Source organism: Ictidomys tridecemlineatus, chromosome 1, assembly GCF_052094955.1.
Source record: "Ictidomys tridecemlineatus isolate mIctTri1 chromosome 1, mIctTri1.hap1, whole genome shotgun sequence".
NCBI classification, from domain to species: domain Eukaryota; kingdom Metazoa; phylum Chordata; class Mammalia; order Rodentia; family Sciuridae; genus Ictidomys; species Ictidomys tridecemlineatus.
Window position 1 is genome coordinate 222253245 of NC_135477.1, and position 14451 is coordinate 222267695.

Below are 14451 nucleotides of genomic sequence, written 5' to 3' on the forward strand. Positions count from 1 at the left end.
TAGAATTCCCCTGGGTTCAATCCCCAGAATATAAAATATATCTAGTTCCTAGGAAAGGATTATAGAATTATATTCTGAAAGCATTCAGTTTTGTCAGGGAAGTCTGTCCCTTGGGGGATTTTGTTTCCCATGAAAATGCATGAACTATGAGGATGGAAAGTTTTTGAGTAGCTAAGAGATTTTAGGGTTATTTAGATTTGAATCAATCTGCCTCACTCTGTTCTTATTTTACCAAGCACCGACTATTCTGGAGACATGCAATGTTAATAAAGGAAGTGACACCCAGTGCCCTGTCGTCCATGCAGAAGGGCCTGTTACCCACAGGGCCTTCTTCCCTGACTGGCCAGTGTTCCTATGGGACACACGAACAGAGCCGACTTCTCCAATTGTTTCTTACAAAGTGCTTCCAGGCTTATATCCTCAGAGAGAGAGAGAGAGAGAGAGAGAGAGAGAGAGAGAGAGTGTCTTGCTCACAAATAGTTGGAGAACAAGCTCTTACATGTTCAAGAAAGGAAGGCTCTGAAACAGCAGTAGCCCATTTTCCAGAAGAGAGGAAGAAAAGCAGATGTCCAGTTGATTGGACGAATTGGTTCTAGGTAGGGAAAAAGAATGTGAAGTGCGTAATAACCTGAAGGTGAAAGGCTATTGTGAATTGGTGAAGACAAAGAATGAACGATCGCTACATATACAGATGATGGAGATGGGGTCACTTGAAAACTCCTAGTTTTCTTCCACCATGCTTGACAAGAGCAAGAGGAAAAACCAAATTCCAAAACTGACATAATCTCTTAGAAAATAAGGTGAAACAGCCAAGTAGAAGTTATGAATGACGCTTCCTATTCTGAGGGCCACGGGCCATCTGGGTGTTTTAAAAATAGTTTTGAAAAGAACTAAGCCTTAAAAGAATTACCATCAACTTAGTAGGCTCTTTTTTAAAAAAAAAAAATTAAATAAATAATATTGAATAGATTATTGATTACGGGTCTGGGAAAAGTTCAAGAATATTCATGTTCCTGAAACCAAAGCCAGCCCAACTTATAAGTTTTATGAAAAGTTTAACTGGAGTTGTTTCTAAATTAAATCCAAGAAATATTTTCAAATTGATTTTGTCTGTTTAGAATTGTCTAAAGAAAAATTATGAATAATGTCTATTAGAAACTGTTGACTTCAATTTTTACCTTCTTCAAAAAGATATTCCTAAAGGTAAACAGCCTTCTTGCTCCTTTATATATGAAGGACATGCTCTGAAAATATAGACACAATTATTCATGCAAGCAAGTTTTAAAGTTGTTCTTTTGTGAGATCTTATTGTATGTGGTATAAGTGTTATAAATGTATTTGGAGATGTGTGTTATTTATCTATGGCTATATTTTTGAAATTACCCTAAAATTTCAGAGCTTAAAACAATCTTTACTATTTTATTCTGTTTCTAGTGTTGGGAATCCAAGAGTGGCTTAGCTGGATGCTTCTGACTAATGAGATGATCATCATACTGTCACCTGGGACTGAAGCATTCTGAAGGTTGGACAGAAACTGGAGAGTCTGATTCCAAGCTTATTCACATGGTTGCTGACAGGTCTCAATCCATTATGACTTGAAAGCCTTAATTCATGACAGATGGCTTCCCTTAAGTGTGAGAGATGAGAAATGGAAGCTATTATGTCTTCTATAACCTAATCTTGGAAATTACATACTATCGTTTCTATATTTTATTTGCTTCACAGATGACTTCTGGTACAATGTAGGAGAAGGTAATAGAAAGGTGTGAATACCAGGAAGAGACCATCTTGGGGGCAGGAAATCAGAGCCTGCCTCTAAGGTTCTCATAAATAATGTCCCTCCCACATTTAAAATGCATTCAATGCCATCCCAATGCTTCTAAAATTCATCCTATTAGAGCATTCGCTCAAAGTCCAAACTACTGTCATTTAAGTCAGGTACAGGTGCATAGGACGTCCCACAGGAACAGTTCCTGTAGCACAGTTCCTCTCAATCCAAAGAGAGACAACAGACACACCCAACACACAATGGTGGAACAGAAACAAGATAAATACCATAGACATTATTGTTCAAAAGGGGGATATGTTGGAGAAACACAGGAATCCCCATAAGAGCTCCAAAATCCATCCAGGCTTCAGAGAGGCTCTCAGCCAGGGCTGCAGTCTTCCGCTGCAATAGGTCTGAAGGCTCTACTTCTAGTCTCACTCATGTGGCTGTTGTCACACAGACTTCCAAAGGACTGCTCATTGCATGGCAATTGGCTGCTTCCAGAATGAACAATGAAAGACAGAGACCAGTAGAGACTGGTAGTATTATAAGGGGATCTTTTTAACCATATTGTCATATTGTCATTTCTACAATAGTGTATTAGTCACTCTCTGGAACAATGTGGGAGGATGTGAATACTTAACCTGAGATTATTGAGAGTAATTCTGGAAGGTATTATAGGATATAATGAGGAAACAAAAAACAAACACTCCTTTCCCCCACTGTACAGAATAAACTGAAAGCAGATGCAAGGCAAGAATCAAACAGAAATCAAAGTATTCACTCAATTATTGACAAAAACTCAACTGGAGAAAAGCTTAGATATGAGACCACAATGAGTTTTATACTTGACCTCAGCATTAGACTTGCCCAATTACATAAAGAAAGGGACAAAATTTTGCCTCCCCCAGATCAGATTATCACATAGACAACAACAAAAAAGTACCTTTTCTGTGGTTAAGAAGAAACCTGAGAGTGGGGACTAGCCCAGCTAATGGGAGTGAGGAGCAGAAAAAGGACAGCAGTGTACCTTTAACTATGGTTCTTCCACACTGATGGGACAGGAAATGGAAGCACCTGTCATGATTAAGACCACAGGCACAAGAGATCAGTGATAGGTGTGCCTTATGCAGCACACCTAACCCTGTCTCTTTATCGGATCAGAGAAGGTGTAACACAGTTCTCTAATTTTAACATGCTGATTGCTGGGCCCCACACATGGAGAATTTGTATTCCTTTTGATTTCTAGAAAATGCTGATTCTGCTGGTCTGAGAAGCACTCTTTAGAACCACTGATCTAACACTAGCTGAGTACCTACCATATAAAGCACTGGTGCTTTATATGCATCTCATTTTTTGTGCAGTCTCATTAGTCTTTATAGCTATATAAGAGATTAACCCTTTTTCTACATTAGACAAACAAGGAGATCAAGACTCAGAAGTGAAGCAATTGAGCCAAATTTACATCTTGCAGGTTCAGGAAAACCAACTTTTAAACCAGGTCTACCTCCCAAACCTATGGTCTTTCCTCTATATCAAGTTAGCATCGACTACTGAGAACTGAGTATTGGGAAGCAGGGTAGATGAGTCTGAGACTAAACAGTAGTTCCCTAGAATTTGTTTCTATTAACTCCACTTCTCTTCTTCTTAACCTGAGGTCTCAAGTTCTGTTTGTTCCATTTTTCTTCTCAAAATTAATCATATATTATACATAATATTTTCAACTTAGTTTCACAACCATGCATGTTAGAGGTAGGTGCATACGTTTACCTTTCAGGGGAAAAATCAAGACTACCAATTCATAAGGAGTGATCATTCTAAAAGTTCCATTCAACATGTTAGAAAATGGTCAGCATACCAGTCTCCCTCTCCTCACCACCCAGGATGTGAACCCCTGTGAACTGTCCACAGGCTCTCTTGCCCTCTGGCTCTCATTGTGTTCACTCTTCCCTGTGGGGAGCAGAGGATAGAAGGAGATTCCCCCGATTCCCTTCTTGTCAGTTCACCTAGGACTGACTGCTTTCTTCCATGTGGGACACTGGACACTCCATGGCAGCTGCTCTCACTGAACTTTTCCTACCTGGTTTCATGAACTCCTTCCTCCTTTGTCCCATCAGGTCTCAGGCAGTAACAGCCCTCAGAACCCTGCACTACTCCTGTGGTTTTCCTCTCCCTCTCCACACCTTTGTAAACAATCCCCTTATTACCACCTCCTTGAATTATCCTCAACTGAGTGTGCTATTTCCTGCTGAGACTGAGACCTTAGGGGAACAGTGATTTAAGTACTATTTATTTACAGTTTTGCTTTCTTAGAGCCAGACAGGTGACTTAGCTTAAGAGTCATGTCTTTCTCCTAGAAATCAGTAACTTCTTGGAATCCCCACTGTTGTCCATATGGCCAGGCCTCCACCACCACTCTGAATTTAAAGGTGCAAAACACCCCCTCTCACCTCCTATTATCCTGCTTCAGGAGACCAAATGGCAAGAGAACTTGGAAGGTGCTGCTGGCAATATTTCTATCATCAAAATTGCTGCTAAATTTTAGAACTCCACCATTTTCTCCCATAGATTAGGCATTTATTCTAACAGAAGGTAAATTATCCCTGGAAGAAAGAGATAAAATTGTCAGTCAAAGACATTCGTGTTAAATGAGTTTGAGATACTTTCTATTTTGGCAGCTAACCACAAACCTGATTTGAGAAAGGGAAAGATAAAATCCATCTAGATTTTAGAATAATGGTTCTCAAGGTGTGTGGGGAAGATGGTTTTCACTGTCTTCTGTAAGGCATTTTTGAAATTGTGGGGAGTCTTTTGATTGTGGGCCAAGGGCCAGGCGTGCTTTTCTGTGATGAAAGGGATGGCCCCACACATAAGAGGTCTCAGGAGCTTTAATGTCCCAATAATTTATGTTGCTGAAAAACCTGTTTATAATTATCTAGGCAAAGAACTTGTGTTAGAAGGAAGACAGAAAGAGGGGGAGAAGGAAAGAACTTGGGTATGGCTTGATTGTTCACTGATATTTCCAGGAAGGCAACTGTCACATAAGTAGTTGAGGGATGATAATACACCCTTTTGTTTTAATCTGATCAAAGTTGATCACAATTTGGAAAAAACACAACTATAAGTCTATATTTGTAGCTTTAGTACTCTAGGTGATTTCACAAAAATATATAAGTACCTGACAGTCAGTTGCATTCTATCTTAGTCCAATGGAGTTGTATTCTATTGCATATACTGAAGTTTATAAAGAAAACCTCCCCCCACACATTTTTTTAAAGAATCAACATAATACTCTAATGGAAATATAAAAGGTAGATACAAGAAAAGTAGTTGTAACTATTTTATTTCAGAATAGTCAAAGTACTTATTCTAAAATCAGGCATTGAATCTGATAGACTAGAGGCCCACAGACCTAGGGTAGGTGGTCTCATGGCTTGGGGACCACCTTGGAGTGCGTTCTCAAAGAAAATCTCTTTCAGGAGAAAGTTCCATGAAGGAAATTAAACAGAGAGAACTAGAAGTAAGGGCAATGTGTCTCAGGGGCCTTCTAGCCTATACACTATATAATACTATATATACTATTTTTAAAAAATTACCCAGTAACCCCCCATTATTCCATTATCTCCCACTATTATCTGGCATGTACTAGATGTTCAATGAGTATCAAAAAGAGTTACTCAACAAAAAATCTCTTTAATACATGTCATGCAGGGGCTCACACTCAGGAAACATATTCAGGGTCCTGGCAGATGGAAGAAGATGCAAGGCATAGTTAGGATCGTAGACATGCTTTATTCAGTGGTGGCCACAGCCTCAGCCTCCAGCTTGAGCTTCAGCCCCCAGCCAGTTCCATTTTAGCCCTCATTTTGCTCCCATTTTTGTCTCCATGAGCCCATTTTGCCTGGAGTCTTTTCCATAGGCCCTTTTTATATGCAGGTCAAACAAAAAAGGCACACTGCCAACAGGTTACATAAGGGAGGTACGCATGCTCACAAGTTAATATTTACGACCTTAAGTCCATACACTGAATCCGAGAGTGTCTGACCTTGACTAATCATCACATAGCCAGTTCCCAGTCCTGGCTACACACAACATAGCCCACTGGAAGTCTTGGCAAGGGAGCCTGAGTACAACCATTTTGGGCCTGCCCCAACACTACCATTTATTTCTTGAAACACTGATCAAACAAGCATTCACATTTGTAACTTATTTACAAAAAGGTCCTGTAGTATTTTTATCACATTTTGTAATTTGGGTGGGTGGGTGTAACTGCCTATATACCTTTGAACCTTCATCTGTACTGTGAGCAGCCAGATGAATGGTTATTTAGTCAAACTGAGGACTTCAAATCAAGAGTCCACTTATTTTCTTACATGCATTATATTTCACTTATTTGCAAGTTAAGAGATGTCTTGAGCATTTTTTTAAATTGTCCTGTGTGAATGACAGAATAAATCATCTAGAAAGAGAGCTTCTTCATTAAAAAGGAGACCTTAATGGGTGCTGTACCCTGAATCCCTCCTCCTTTCACCTGATTCTTATTTGTCCTTTAGGTCTCAAGACCTTCCGTGACACCCCCAAGTCTGAGATAGGAGTCCTTCATTGGTTTCCTCAGCATCCAACACTTGGTCAAAAGAGTGACAATGAGGGTCATTGCTTGATTACTTGTTTCTCCCATTAGACTCTCAAAACTTTTTCATCATTTGTCTCATACCTGGCCCACAGTTGGTTGTCAATGCTTCATCACTCATTCAACAAGTTATGCATTTCCATTCTGTAGAAGGCAATATTGATTTGCTGATCACTATTCCACTGAATAGCCAAGAAAGACAGGTGCAACTTCACATGTCATATTAGTTCATTTTCTGTTGCTATATTCAATACCACAAACTGGTTAAGTTATGAAGAGTTTGTTTTTTTTTCCACTCATGGTTCTTATCCAAAGTTGAAAGCTAATAACTGGTGGTGATCTTGCTGGCCAAGTCCTAATCACCTCTTAAAGGTCCCATGTGATTCCACTTCTTAATATGTCACAATAGGGATGAGATTTCAGCAAAAGCTTCAGAGGGGACAAACCATATTCAAACCATAGCACACATGGTTCCCCTTGAACAACGTCTGACTCGACTTCTGTGCTTTCTATACTTTTTCCTCCAGTCCCAGGACTCCTCTGCCTTGTCCATCAACTTCAACTTCAATTAAGTTGAGGCTGGGAGGGGTGAGTGGTTCTATTCCTAGTCATTTGTTTCAATGTACAGTTTTGCCCATAGGTTCTTAAATTTTAGCATGCTGGCCTTGCCTCCAGAGTTTCTAATTCAGAATATCTGAGGTGAAGCCCAAGAATTTGCATTTCTGAAAATTCCCAAAGTGTGCTGGCGCTGCTGGTCTGGAGACCATACTTTGAGAATAACTAGCTGAGGGGAAACACCTTTCAGTCACCTTATCCCAGACGGGGTACTGTCTTTAAATAAAACTCCAGTTGTGAGTTTGCAAATATTTTATGAGGAGACTAATATTTTAAGATAACAAGTTGTAGGTAGGGACTGTAGTACCAACAGGCTGCTATGTATATCCAAAACTCCTTAACACAAACCTGGTTTTGTCTTTTAGGTTAGGCTGAGGAGCCAAAAGTCTGCTTCCCACGGCACAGCCAAGATGGGACATGGCAAGAAGTAGAATTTTCTAGGTCCCAGGGTTCACTCATTCTTATGTAGGTCTGCTCACAGTGATGCCCACCCCTTATCTCTGCCTGAATCTGGACTTCACAATTCTAACAACTTTGGCTACATCTGAAGACATTCCAATGCATCTGCCTGTTCTTCAAAACTTTTTTTTTTTTGAACTGGGAATTAAAACTGGGGGCACTTAACCACTTAGCCACATCCCCAGCGCTCGCTCTCTCTCTCTCTCTCTCTCTCTCTCTCTCTCTCTCTCTCTCTCATCTATCTATATATATGTGTGTGTATATATATTTTAGTTGTTGGTGGACCTTAAGGCTTCCATTATTTGCTCAGGCACTGGGATTACAGGTGTTCAAGTTGAAGTTACACCCAGCAAAACATTTGTTATTTAGTTCATATTTAGTAATTATCATTTACTGCCTGACAGGAATGAAGCTTCTGACATGATATGGAGGTGAAACATAATATTTTTTAGCTATGTTGCATGTGTGCTTTTTCTTTTCTTTTTTTTTAAAGGGAGCTCTTTTTTAAAATTATTGAACAGATAACTCCTTAACTCTGGCCACATTTGTTTAAGCAGCTACCTTATTTTTGCTGTATGTCTTTCCTTTATAGATTCGAACTCCTTCAGGGAAGAGTAGTTTTTAATATAATAATATTTTTGATACAGCAACTAACGCCTCTGCCTGGGCAGTCGATGCCAGGCTGCATATGGGAAAAAGCATAGAGAATTACCCAGGTGGAGGGGCACTCCATATGGAATTGGCGACAGAGAGCCAGTTCCGAGAGTGGAGGCAGATGGAATCTCCAGAACAGATCACTTTCCTCTTTCTTTCCCTCAACCAATGAGGACTGAATAGGGACTTAAAAAACAGAAAATATTTGGATCTTTATTAAAATTAAGAATGATTCCCTGAACACCTAAGTTTTGGGCTGGGACCTGTACATACTACATATAAAAGCTCAATAACTATGTTATATTGTCTAATATTGAGTTTCTTAAGTTGTGACTTTGTGGTTTTCTTTATCACCAAAATCTGATCATTGACTATTCTTTGGGGAATATTTAACATACTGCCCTTTATTTTTTGACAAAGCATTTTGAGCATCCAAACTGGATACATGAATAACACTTGTAAACTCACCACTCTGCTTGATGAATACATTTTAAACACATTTTAAACTCTTCATGCTCCCCTATCTCATCTCCCTCTCTCAAAATGATAATTACTAAATATGAACTAAATAACATATATATATATATAACATGTATATCATATTATCTACACAGATAAGCCCCTATAATCAATAAGTAGTAGTATTTTATTTAAAGATTTATATAAATACCATGCTGCATATCCTTTCACAATTAGTTTTTCACTCAACATTTTGTTGAGACATATGCATATCAGTAAATATAGTTTCAGTTCACTCATTTATGGGACTATTACCACAACTTGCCTAGCATTTTTCCAATTGATCGCAATACCATACCATTTTCAATATTTTTCTGTCATAAGGAAAAATTCAGTAGTTACATGTGAAATTTGATACTTACAGAAGTATCAACTTTGGGATACATGCTATGAATAATATTGCCAGATGGTAGGATTTGCCCACTTCCAACTTTTCTAAACATGGTCAGATTTCTTTCTTCACTGGTTGTGACAATGTCACTCCCATCAATAGTATATCCATATCCTTACTGATTATTAATAGTGTGAGATCTAATACTTTAGTTTTTGCTGAGGGTTTGAAATTGTGTTATTATTTTAAATTTAAATTTATCTTATTACTACAAAGGCTGAGCGTATTTTCACGTTTGTTGACAAACGTGACAAATAGTCTCTTCTTGTTTACCCGTTTTTCTTTTGGTCTCATTACTTACTATTTTGTAAGAGCCTCTAAGTGTTTTGTTTTGTTTTTTAATCAACTTTGTATTGAAAATACATTTTATGAGTCTGTTTTCTCTTTGATTTTATTTTGCTAGATTAGTGTATATTAATTTGGTGTAGGCAAATTTTGGTCTTTATTTTTGTCATTATTATGATATAAAGGGTGGAGAAAAATTTCATCCAAGAATTTGTCTAAAAATTTTACTTTTGGGACTGGATCTGTAGCTCAGTGGTAGAGTGCTTGCCTCACACGTGTGAGGCACTGGGTTCAATCCTCAGCATCACATAAAAATAAATAAATAAAGCTATTTTTTAAAAAAAGTTTTACTTTTCATATTTCTATCTTCAATCTTTCTGGAATTGCTTTGTATATTGGTGTGAGGTAGAGATCTATTTTATTTTTATGTATCAACATCTTCCCAGTGAGATTTGCAACAGTACTCCTTTCTCCCACTGATTTATAAAACCACATCCATGGGGTGGTTTGAAACTCTGCTCTGCTCCACTGGCCCACTGTCTGTTTTCTTATTCTAAAGTGTTGGAAAATAAACTAATCTTGTAAAGTGATTCCCCCCAACACCTTCTTGGTGACCCTCAACGTTTTGATTCTATGTAGTTTGTTTTCCCATAGAAATTTGTCAATTAGTCAAGGTCCACAAAAAAACAAAAACAAAAACCGTGTTATGAATCAAACTAACTTTTAAAATCAAGTTGTTTAAACATCACGAATACTTGTACCTATTCCACTTACCACCATTTAAGGCATTTATAGCTAGTAGAAATGTACATTTGTTTGAGACCTTGAAATTCCTGGGAATGACTGTCTTGACATTTCCTGGAACCATTTCTATAGTAGCTTTGAGAGAGAATGCCTTGGTCAAAACTTTTATTTTTCTAATCCCAGGGAAGATACAAACTCAGCAGTTGTTGTGTACTGTTCCAAATGATTTGCCCAAAGACCTCCCATGGAGGTCTCCATAAACTTGCAGCTTGGATTACTCAATGAGGTCACCCCATGCAGGTTTATGGGCATAGGACCAAAACTTGACACAAGGCTGTAATCAGATTCCAAAACAAGTACACACATATACCTCTTCCTTGTCTATAGCTTAAACCTGTGTTCTGTAACAACAAGGAAAGTCTCCAAAGTGGAGTATATCATCAAATCACCCTGGTTTAATGGTTTCAAATAATTTGGTTTCAGATATGTTTTAAGACAGCCTTTGTAAAAAAATCTATATCCATTGCAACAAGATTAAATAACTAGTACCCTATTTACCTTCTAGATCTCTAAATTTAGTATAATTCACAGCTAAATCTAGAACTGGAAGGAAAACTTAAAATTAATCTAGTTCAGTGATGGTTCCCAACCCTGATTGTACTTTAGAATTACCTAAATGACTATAAAATAATCTCAACAACTAGGCTGCACACTTTTACCAATCAAATAATATTGGGATGGGAGAATCAAGTGTCAGTATTTTTCAACACATCTGGCCTGATTTCATTGTGCACCCCCGGTTGAGAGAACCATTGACCTGATTCAAACATTGAACACATTAAGAAAATGAGATTTCAAGGGATTAAGTGACCTTTAATTATGTTCTAAACTTGCACTATTCAATATGGCAGCCATTAGCTACCCTTGGATATTTAAATTATTTGAATTAAATAAAATTTAAACTTGAGATCCTCAATCATACTTTTTAAGCATTCAACACCCACATGTGGCTAGTGGCCACCATATTAGAACACATGGATTCAGAAATTTCCATCATCACAGTTAAGTACTCTTGGATATTGCTGTAATTAATGTAATTTCATGCGCTTTTTTTCTTTTTAATCTTTCTTTAAAGCAAGGCAGAAGACCATATTATACCTAACTATTACTTGGGTTTGATTTCTATCTAGGCATTAGGTAATTTCAGGAGAATTATAAACCATTTGTCCAAAATGATTAGTATAATAAAATATTTTTAAAGCCAAGAATGGCTCAACAGTCGCATGCACATCTATAAAGCATCTAATAACACAATAAAAGTAATAGCTCCTTAGGTAAGTGCAGATATGACTCAAGTCCACCCTTCCTCCACCTCTACCCCTAAACCAATGCATAATGATTTAAAAGACCAATTTGTTTTCTTGATTGGCAAGTAAAGCATACTGTGGAAGGGGAAGTGCTATAATTTCTAGGGACTGGTGCTGGTATCCAGACACAATCCTAGATCAAGGAAATATAGATAGAGGACAGTCCCCTCCTTCTTAGTGTACAAGACACAGATTCAAGAACCAAGTTGAAAGAGGTTTTCCCTTCTTGATATAATATAATTTATCCCCACCATTGTCTTTTTAAATTACAGGACAGGTTTTTTCACTGAAAATTGCTTGACCTCTTACAGTAAACATGGTACAACAGATTTCATAAAGCAGGTATTTTTGTCATTGAAACCATCTAGAAAAATATCAACATTTATTAACTTTGTTTTCCCAATTGAGTTGTGCAATTGAAACTTAATACCACTGGTTTCTTGTGAATACATTGTTCCTTGTCATGTGGTGCAATGTTTCACATTCCCAAGTGCATTACATCAAGCTGTGAGATGGCCATGCCTAAGTTTAAACAAGAGAAAGCTAGAAAGCCAATAGTAGAACAATAAGCCAATTTCGGTGATGACCATGCTAGGCACTGTTCTAAGCATTTTACATAGATTACATCATTTAATTCTCACAACAACTCATGATGAGTGCTATTATTATTCTCATTTTACAGATGAAGAACTCCAGGGACCAAAAAGTTAAGTAATTTACTTAAGGTCACACAGTTAGTAAGTGGTAGAATTGAACTTCCAACTCTGGTAGAACTCAGCATCTTAATTGCTCTGTTTTCAACCTAAAAGGTCATACTTGACTTATCAAGGTCAAGACCAAACATAAAAGACATTGGAATAAACTGGAAATTTAGGTGGTAAAGAGCTGTCTCTACCTGGCAGCAAGATGTGGATGTGAGGTTGTGCAATCCTGGTTCCAGATTTTCCAAGATCACTTTGTTGGGGAGCTTCCCTCCCCCTGGCAGTTTGACACACTGTCTGGCACCCCACCCCACCCTGTTTTTATAAGGGCAACAGTAGTTGCAACAAAAACTATTTCCCTAGACAAGGAAAGAAATGCCTAGGCACAGACAAAACAACAGTAGCTGCCTGCCCTTGCAAGTGGTTACACAATATTCCCTGGGTCTGGTCCTGGATACACATGGGGGAGTAAGGTTTCCTGGTACAGGGCAGGAGTCCGAGATAGATATCTGCATTAATTAGACCATTACATAAAACATCACCACTCACAAGGCCGTATTCTCTCATTCCTAACCTTTACAAATCTCAGCATGTTTCCACATTTCCTGTACAAATATAAACAAGAAACACAGTCTATCCCAGTGTTACTGGTTTACCAGCCTGAACAAAACAAATTATTTTCTCACCCAGACAGCCCCATGATGTTCTTATCAGCATCAGAGTGTTCTTTGGAACTTCATACCCACTGTTTCTTTGCTTATTGTGCTACAGACCAATGCAACTTTGCCATGTAGCCTGTTGTGAGCCCTTCAGACTTGTCTGCTACCCCTCCACTAAGGATTTCATCTTCTTAAAAAGTCTTTATTTTTACCAACAGTTTTAGGTTCACAACAGAATTGAGCAAGTACAGTTACCATATCCTACTATGCATATCCCACAGCAGTGTGGTACACTTGTGACGGTTGGAGAATTTAACTGATGGACTTCATTATCAACCAAAGTCCACACAAAGTGTTCACTCTTAGTGTGGTACATGGACAAATGGATAATGATATGTATCCTCCATTATAAAACCATCAAATTATTTATCTTTAAAGGGTGTTACCTTAGTTTTGTTCTGATCATAATTTTTAATTAAATTATTTATTTCATCTAATTTGTTATACATGATGGCAGAATGCAATTCATTTCATATTATACATATGGAGGACAATTTTCAAGTCACTGATCGTACACAAAGTATTTTCATGCCATTCGTGTCTTCATATGTGTACTTAGGATAACGATGTCTTAACTCATTCCACCATCATTCCTGCCCCCTTGCCCCCTCCTTTCCCCTCCTCCCCTTTACCCCATCTAAAGTTCCTCCATACCTCCCATGTTCCCCCCCATCACCATTATGAGTCCGCGTCCTCATGTCAAAGAAAACATTCAGCCTTTGGTTTTTTGGAATTGGCTTGCTTCACTTGGCATTATATTCTCCAACTTCATCCATTTGCCTGCAAATGCCATGATTTTATTCTGCTCATAATTTTTAAATGTATTTTTAAAGAAGTTTTAGGTTCAAAGAAAAATTGAGAGGAAAGGGCAGAGAGTTTACCTATATGCCCTTCCTTCAAATATGCACAACCTCCCTAACATCAGCATCCTGCACCAGAGTGGTACATTTATTACAATTGATGATCCTTTGTTGACAAATCATTAGCACCCAAAGTCCTTAGTTTACATTAGGTTTACTCTTGGTTCTATGGATTTTGAATAAACGTACAATGGCATGTATCTAATGTTATATTATATTAAATCATTTAACTGACCTAAAAATCCTCTATGCTCCACTTCATGACTCCTTCCCCCTTTCCTAGCCTCTGGCAACCACTAAATATTTACTGGCTCCATATCTTGCCTTTTCAAAATGTCCTATGGTTGGAATCACACAGTATGCAGCTTTTAAGATGGGTTTCTTTCATGTAGTAATATGCAGTGAAGGTTTTCCCCTGTCTTTTCATGCTTGATGGCTCATTTCTTTGGAGCCCTGAATAATATTCCATTGTCTGTCCACAGTTTATGTATCCATTCACCTCATGAAGGACATCTTGTTTGTTTCCAAGTTTGGGGGTTAAGTATAAAGCTGCTATAGACTTCTGTGTGCAAAGTTTTGTATGGTCATAAATTGTCAGTACCAATGAGAATGATTACAGTATCATCTACTCATACTTTTTACATTGCTTTTCAGACAGATTTAGACCAGGTATATACCACTTCCATTTTTAAATGAAATGCTGCTGCACACATCCAAATTCATAGTTGTTTATGTATTA

At 37.9% G+C, this 14451-nt stretch overlaps 1 long non-coding RNA gene across 1 annotated transcript; it reads left to right on the plus strand.

The window, feature by feature from the left end:
• Nucleotides 1-1438: 1438 nt before the first annotated feature.
• LOC144366864 (uncharacterized) lies at nt 1439-9415 on the plus strand. Its single transcript, XR_013426008.1, has 2 exons — nt 1439-1522; nt 7379-9415. It is a non-coding gene; the product is annotated as an uncharacterized LOC144366864 (long non-coding RNA).
• Nucleotides 9416-14451: the final 5036 nt, after the last annotated feature.